We start from the raw sequence: 9090 nt of genomic DNA, 5'->3' as shown, positions 1-9090 counted from the left end.
GTGATAGAATGCTCTTTATAAATCGTTCTCTAAGAGAATAGGGCTTGCACACAGTGTAGAGAGTGAGTGTCAGGTATTGCATGGATGTCATGAATATTGTATCAAATAAAGAATTAAGCTGTTCATCCTGATGTTTCTCTCTTTTTCAGTAACCTCTTAAAAGAACACTGCATTTGTAGCATGATCTTTTCCACCAAAAACTGCATGCCATACCATTTGTTCGAGTTCACCACCAATTCTACGGCAGTATCTTTCCTATGAACTTTACTACCACATTGTATTAGGTTAGTATTATGTAGAACACTACCAATTTAACACGAAAGACAGTTTTCCTGTTTGGAGGAGTATCAAGATGAATTCATAACATAGTAAATATAAAAATACTGACGATATAAAAATTATAAACTTTTTTCATTGTGAAATTTTTAAAAAGTTTATTAAAACAGTAACTTTAAATCATTCAAAAACTGGGAATAATTAACATTTGTTGGAGTACTTGCAAATATGTCTTTTAAGCTGTAGCAGAATAGGACAAATAATAAAAAAGTAATTTGAAGGTTAATATTGTAAGTTGCTGATTTTTTTGATACTATATGTTTTTCCCTAGTATTTCTTACATGTGAAACATCATTAGTGTTTCTTAAATGAAACAGGTTTCTTTGTACTATGATGAAATGGGTCAGTACAAATACATTTTTCGATTGCATTAAAAGCGGGCAGCATATCGATTAACTTTTACATATTTGTAGTAAAGTACCTACTAAAGAAGTTATAAAAAGACAAATACAGAAAATTTATTACAACATATCTTAGAAAATGTGTGTTCTGAAACTGTTGCTCAAGAGCTTGCTTTGTTATTAGCAGACACCTTGGTTTACATCTATATTTACAAAGAAACTGCACTGGTCCCAGGAGTATTTTATGCAGTGTAGGCAGTTTAGATCTCTATGCAACAAATTTATCTACAACCATCAAAAACTAAATTTTTCTTTAGATACCCCTCCCCACACACACACACACACTCACACACACACACACACACACACACACACACACACACACACACACACACACACACACACACACACACACACACACATATATATATATATATATATATATATATATATATATATATATAATATCTGGGTGATCTCGTCATTCTGGAAGGCAAAAGTGATGAATACAAGTATGCATGTATCCTTGGGGACTATATCCCCCCACATGCAGTTTCTTTACTGCAGCATGATGGCATACATCAACAGGACAATGCAACATATCACACAGCTCACAGTGCACATGCATGATTTGAAGAGCACCAGTATGAGTTTACCATACTCCTATGGCCACAAAACTCCACAGGTTTAAAGCTAATTGAGAGTCTGAAGGACCACCTTGATTGGACTGTTTGTGTCATGGATCCTCAGCCAAGAATCCTAGCACAGCTGTCCATGGCACTGGAGTTGCACAGCAATGTTGGTACCTGATTGACTCTCTTCCTGCACGTGTCACAACAGCCTGCACTACAAAAGATGGTTATACCGGCTTTTCACAGGTGGCCACATTACTGTGTACTGTTAAAAATGACTCTGTAGTACCTGAAATGTATGCATCTGATATCAAATTCACACAAAAACCTTGAAGTTCATTAATTAGCTTCCAGTTACTTATTTCCAATATAGCTTCTTCTTTGTCACTAAACAGGAGTAAACACCGTTTGGGCATTACACTTCAACATTTTGAAATTAAAACCACCATAAAAGGCGATGTTTAAACTGTCAAAACATCAGTGCTCTGTGCAAAATTCTATCAGGCGGCTTCCTCTTTCATTTCTTAGCCCCAATCCATATTCACCTACTACGTTTCCTTCTCTCCCTTTTCCTACTACGAATTCCGGTCACCTATGACTATTAAATTTTCGTCTCCCTTCACTATCTGAATAATTTCTTTTATTTCATCATACATTTCATCATACATTTCTTCAATTTCTTCGTCATCTGCAGTCCTGAGAAAGCCTTATTAATTCTCAGTCAAAGAACTATTTTGACTAGTACTCTAACAATCCTAAACTTTCTTTAGGGCAACCTTGCATCATGATCATAAAGTTGATCGGTTAAGAACAAAAATAAGCTGTCTGGATAGTATTTTTGTTTCTTGTAAATCTTCCATATGTTAATAAGATACGGAACCTCAGTGGAAAAATGTCTTCCATTTGTTGTATTTTTCCATCTTTGGATTATTTAATAACTGAACTTTGTATCTTTTTATTCAGCAATTGGCAGTACAAGTGTGTAATCTTTTGCCTTTTGTCACGTGCCTTTGTGTGGCACATTTTTTTGAATAAAGCAAGAGTTGCTCAAGCATGTAAAGGTTACTTCTCCTTCATGTGTTTTTTCAAGTGTATAAAAGTTTGTTTGTAGTACAGTAAATCTCAGCCGGTTATGGGCCCAGGTGCATGTTAGAAGTACACTTGCTCGAAAATGAAAACATAACTCTCTGCTCAGTAGTACAAGTTTATATGCCAACTAGCTCTGCACAGTTTTAATAGTGGTTTCAGTTTTAAAATGATGTGGCCTAATGTGCAAAATGATGATATTCAGATTGACACTAGCTGCTGAAGCTTACACTCTTTTATCACCAAAACCATTCATAATGGAAAAACAATATTGAATTTCTTAACACTGTTGGTACGTTATTTGTGTATCTTGTAATTTTGCAATCATTCTGTAAACCAAGGGTCCTCCAACTTTTTCCTTAGTGTCCCTCTCTGAAACATATTATTTTAACCCCCCACCCCCACCCCCCTGTTATAATTAAAGTGCAACTACTTATGGAGGCCCAGAATAGGCTCTAATTATCATATGGCAGCAAAACTAGATAGATATTCTAATGTGTCAATGTGGTACTGATTTACACTGGAAAACAAGTAGTTCCAATTTCGCGTACCAGATGCAAATCTGGCGCTGTGAATGCAAGAAAGACATACATAAATGTTCCCATATGTGTTGATTAGAAGTGGGTCATGGGCAGGAAAGGTCAAACAAGTGATAAAGGCATAATGGCGATTTTATTATTAATCACCACTTACAAAATCTGTTCAATATGAGCACCAGAGACAACAAAGAGATGCTGCACCTGTAAAACTATGAGATCAACAGTTGCTCACAGCAGTTCAGGTGGAATATACAACCCACATTAGGTCAATCAGTAACCACACTTCAATCATAGCCACCCTGTAATTTGCACAAAAATGGCCCATGTTATCTATTTACTTCTGTCTAGTTATAGCATCTGTCAGTTACAATGACAATAATAATAATAATAATAATAATAATAATAATTAGTGTCATTTTTAGCTCATCAAATGTATACTTTTTTAAAAAATTATTACACATTTGTATTATTCAAAGACGTGTAAGATGACAAATGCAACTAGTTTATAAATAACCATGGCTGTGAGTGTAATTATTGGAGTTGAGTAAATATGTGTACTTCACTATGTCCTTTTTTACATATCAGTTCTTAAATTCGTTAGTTAGTTAAAATTTAACTGTTTACACATGTTATATTTTTAATTAATTTAGAAAGTTTTAATATTGGAAAGATCATGACTTTCAAATAACGACAGAACAATGTTCAACATTTAAATGCCAATTTAAAAAATGTTATATTCAAACTGATCATCCAAAAAAGAAAATAAACAAGAGAAAAATGCAAATGGGTCAAAATTCTTATCAAGATGAAAGCAGATCCAGTAATGGTTGGATCATTGAAACAGCAACTCAGAGATCCCCTTCCAGCCGCAGTAGAAACTGATGATTCGCCTTGTTTAATGCCAGTAAGTTGATGCAAAGGGCAATGAGATATCTGCTGCCTTCCTTGCTAAATTGGGTTATTCATTCCGAGTCTGCACCTAGACATTTTCAAAAAATTTCGATTTCAATTCATTTAGAAGTGTTCTTTCACTTGAGAATTCTATTAAGTCCAGTTCTACTGGTTACAAGTGGCCTGTTATGATCGTATCGAACGGATTGTGGATATAGTCATATTCAGTTGAAGGTTCTGGAAATTTATTCTAGAATTATTGACGAAGGTCTTAGAGAAGTACTACGCCAATTCTGTTACTTTTACCTACATCCACCTCATTTTCCTCTACAAGATCATTCAAATAACAAAACATCTCTCAGTTATTCTTCTCCATCTGTCCAAGTTTTCTCTTAAAGGCAAGCACTTTCTTGGTTGGATAGATGATTTTACTAATTCGGCCTTGAAATGATGCGTTAACATCATTTAGTTTCTCACAAACGTCGGCCATGTAGAACAATATTAGAAACTACTTTTCGTCCAGAAACTGAGCCACAATTGTGGGACTGCTGTTCAATTGGAAAACACAAAATTCATCCTTTAGCTCCACCACGTGATGAAGAACTTGACAACTTCACCACGAGGCGACCAACGTACTTCCAAGCGCAATAGAAGTGAATCCATGAATAGAACCCATCTGCTCGCAAAGACAGGTAAATAGCGTACTGTTTAAAGCTCGTGCTTTCACCAAATTTACAACACTGACTGCATCGTTCAGCATTTCATTGACTGTCCATTATAATTATGTCCATTATAATTATCCAGGCTGTTATGCCGTGGTCGGTTGATGAATTCTGTGGTGATTCCCAACGTTTCGTCTCCGACTACGGGAGACATTTTCAAGGGGGTCCGTAGCTCGATGGAAGGTCCAACACACCCACTGGCTCGCTACTGACTGCCGCTAAATTCCGTGTCTGCGCGCTCCCGCGCCGCGGCGTGACGTCACGTGTTTTGAAAACGTCAGTGCAATCGGCCGCTGTCCGTCGCCGTCGATCGCCGTTGCCATCACCCAGTAGTGGACGGGTGGTACACATCTTCTTTAACACCGGCATCCATATACCGTTTAATTTCACGCCCTTCTCCTTTCGTTGAAACTATTTGGGTGTTTAGCGATTTCGATTGCCTCCCTGTAGAGCCTTTCGTAATATCCGCTTGTGGCCGCTAGTACTTGCGTCTCCTCGAAACGAATTGACTTCCAATTGTACTACTTTAGAAGCTAATGCCTTCCTATGTATCAAACAGTGTGTGAATTTTAGAGAAGGAGAAACAGCACATGAACCTATTTTTAGTTCCAGTAAATCCTGCCACACCTTCGGTACATACACCAACACAATTTTTCCATAACAGATTGTTGTCAATATAAAAGGAATTCACAAGAAAGAAAACATCTTACCCTGTAGTCCTCCCTTCCAGAGATTTACAAAAATAGAAAGTCCGCATACATTTCATTTTCATAACATTAGCGAACAAAAACAAGAGATTGCGAAGATTTCCAATATTAGTACTGTCAACAATTTGCTGATCGAGTTTTTGGCCAACGAAGGTGTCGTAGCATTTTATTTTTCATGTCAGCGACTACTGCATCAATGAGACGAGCCACAATGTCATGTGAGAGTGGGATTGACTTCAAACTCTCGCCAAACCTGTATCCTTACATGATTTTGCACATTTTTACGGCTGCGGGAGGACTAATTTTTCACCAATAATGTGCGGTGATTTTAATACTGCAACTAGGTAGGATACTTCTGTGTATGATCTTACAGCTTTCTTAGGAACTGATATCTGTTTTTTGAGAAAGCTTACATTTCCTTTCAGTTGTTGCTCGTGACTCTTAAAAATGTTCGATGGGTTTACTTACATTGTCTGGACGTTTTGTCTCCAGATGTCTCTTTAGTTTAACAGGCTTCAAACTATTGCTAGCTAAAATCTCCGAACAAAGAACACATTTTGATCGTTTGCCATTATTCAGAAGAATGCTGCTAAAGCCTAATGTCAGACAATCAACGTGATATTTACGAACTTTGATTTTGCGTTTAGAACTAACGTTGCTGATAGGAGTAGAGGAAGACGCGAAAGAAGAATGTACTTTCATTTAATTCGAATGTTTTTCATAATTAGAACTACATGCTTTCGAAGTCCAAAGGAGAAGAGACATCTGGTGAATCGCTTCCATGGGATCTATTGTTACCGCTGAAAACCAGCCACTTATCAATGGGAAGGACGAAACCTGTATGACTTTATTTTAAATCCGGTTAATTGCTTCCAATGAACACGCTCCAGAATTCAATTGCTACCTATCTCGCTACTCTTGAGCTGACTGCGAAAGCCTGGCTGAAATCGAGTGGGCTGTCAAAGTGGATGTGAATAACAATCTGTTCTTGTAGTCAGTGTTGTAAAGAAGTGGCGGTCACATTGTCAAGCGGCATATTGCCATTAGTGGCTGGTAAATGTTTGGTAAGCAGCTAACCCAACTGGTAATTGGTGACAGGGCCTGTGTGATGAAATACATCTCGCGACTTTTCTCAACATTCCTTCTGACAGGATCTACTGGTCAGTTTCGTGAACTAAGAAGCAAATTAACGATTGCCAAGCATCCTAACTTGAGTCATGGAAATGAGAATCTTACACTAGCAATATTTGTTCACTTTGTCTTTTTCTTACATAATATGAAATCTAAATATGTCATTCAGAGCCGGCACCCCCTCCCCCCCACCGAACCCCAATTACTGTCAGCGCCTTCCGCTTTGAGGACGTTTGCCATAAATCAGTGTTACAGTTTTGAAACGTGTATGAGAGAAACTCATGACGTTCAAATTATCAAAAAAACCAAGCTATGAACATGAAATTTGAGGTAGCGTTTGTCCTTCTGTATGTATTCACCCTCAATGTAAAACATTTTTCCCGATGATGGATGACTTGGTGTAGGCTTTAGTTGTTGACATCTGTATTTTTACTGTCCAGTAAATATTCAACCTCGAAAATCACATCGTCATGAATCCACATTTCCAATGATGGAAATAGCTGTTATGGAATGGTTTCTTCATCTGATCAAAGAGGAAAAACTGATTGGGTGGGGTGTCAGAGGAACAGGCGTGTTAGGCAAAGTTTTGTGGTCCAGGTTCAAAGGAGAAGATACACTCGGTGAATGACTTCCATGGGATCTATTGTTACCCTCGAAAATCAGCCATTTATCAATGGGTTGCCATATGTGACTGTTCCTGTGCAGAATGAGTTGAGGTATTGTATTGAAGTAAAAACACCCCCTTTGACAACTTATGCAACGCTTAGTCGTGATTACCTTGCGAGACCGCGTCAGGACGACATTTAGCTAGTATGTTCCTATGACGGTTTGCTCCAAATAAGCAATACCACACCATGCCAGTCACAAAACATACCCAGTACCACTTGTACAATGATGATTGTCTTGGGCTGTTCTAGTAGTTCTAAATCCAAGTTTCCACTTTTGCTTTGCTTCTTTGTCTGGGGTCATAGTGATGCATTCAGCAATCTATGATAATTAGATGACTAAAGAAGTAATATAGATTGGCCTAACACAGCTGCAAGGTTTATTGACTTTTTGAATAGACATAAGCTGCAACAGAATGAAGTAGGCAGCAATGTTAGTTCTGAATCCAAGTTTCCACAGCTTGCTTTGTCTTGGCTCATAGTGATACACTCAGCTCTCTATGATGATTAGGTGGCTGAAGAAGTCGTATGGATTGGTGTAATATAGCTGCAGGATTTATTGGCTGTTTGAATAGATATAAGCTGCCACAGAACAAAGCTCACAGCAATGTTTGTTCAAAATGTTATGGAAGACCTTGAAAACGATCGTTCACGGACTTTCATCTTTTTACTATTGCCTTAATTGTGATTCGCCGACCTTTCTCTTGTATTTTCAAGTTCTACACAGAGAAATTGTCTAGCACTTTGTTCATCATCATTTGGAGTTGTATGACCACAATGGAATAGCCAGTGCAATCTAACCACCATGTCATATGATGGTGCATTATTGCCCTACACTTCTAACAACTCAGCATGGATTGCTACAGGTGTTGTTCCTTAACAAACGCAGAAAATATATTATTGCACAAAACTCCACTTGACCAGAGTGCTGCCCCATTTTGTTTTGGCTCTTTCACTAGTGTGCTACAGCACTGTTGTACAGTGATTTCAGCCTGTATCAGGATTACAGACATATACCTGAGAAGAAACAAAATATTAATTATGTAACTTTAGTTTACTGATATCATAGTTAAACTTTATTTTGCATCCTTGCATGGTGTCAGAAGCACAGTAAGTAAACAGTAGTTCCCAGTAACATCTGCAGCGGTTTATTGCACAAGGTTAACATTAACATGACATGTGGTATTACAGTATAGAAGGCCTTTTCGGGTTCTTGCCTAGACATGCCATGATCCCCAGCAATACCGACAGTATTGGTAACTCGATGAGCCAACGTCGACAGGCGTCAGCGGTCGGTGGGGGCAGTGTTCAACCAGCAGCTACTGCTCAGGACGTGATGATGGCGATGGGCCAGTAATGGTGATGTTAGTTTGGGCGATGGCGGCGTTGGCAGGTGTCATGAACAGCTCGGAGATGGCACTCGACCAGTGGGGCCACCCAGGAAGTGACTGTATCGACATGTCGGCGAGATGATGTCACTAAGTCAATGAGGCGGCGGCGACGTTGGCAGGCCTTAGGATCAGTGGGAGGCAGTGCTCAACCAACAGCGGCCCCTGAGGATGTGAAGATGCATAATGGCCGACGTAATGTGATGTCATCGAGCTGTTGAGACAGTGACGACGTTGACAGGCATTGGGTACCAACAGTTGCCCTCTGCGAACATGGCAATATCGAATGGCCAGCGAGATGGGCGAAGAAGCTCTGACTGATGGGCCACAAGTGGTGGCTAGTGTAATTCCCCAGAATGAGAAAACGATCTGCCTGCTGGCGGCCGTGTTATAGCCTTTAAAGGCAGGCAGTAGATGTGAGTGTAATCATCTGACTAACTGCAGTGTCATTATAGATGGTGTTCACACAGATATGCCAGACGAAGAAAATTGTTCCATGATCTCAGTGCCACTATCAGTGGTGCGCATGCAGCATAGCAGAAAACCTGCAGGATGCATGTGTAACATTGATGGTTGTAGTGGCATGCCTAGGGGCCAGCTACAATGCTTTATATCTGCCCTCGTACAGTTAAGAGTATGGCACTCCACAAAG

Source organism: Schistocerca piceifrons, chromosome 4 (genome assembly GCF_021461385.2).
Source record: "Schistocerca piceifrons isolate TAMUIC-IGC-003096 chromosome 4, iqSchPice1.1, whole genome shotgun sequence".
Taxonomy (NCBI): domain Eukaryota; kingdom Metazoa; phylum Arthropoda; class Insecta; order Orthoptera; family Acrididae; genus Schistocerca; species Schistocerca piceifrons.
The sequence above is the reverse complement of the archived record's forward strand: the minus strand, read 5'-3'. Positions refer to the sequence as shown.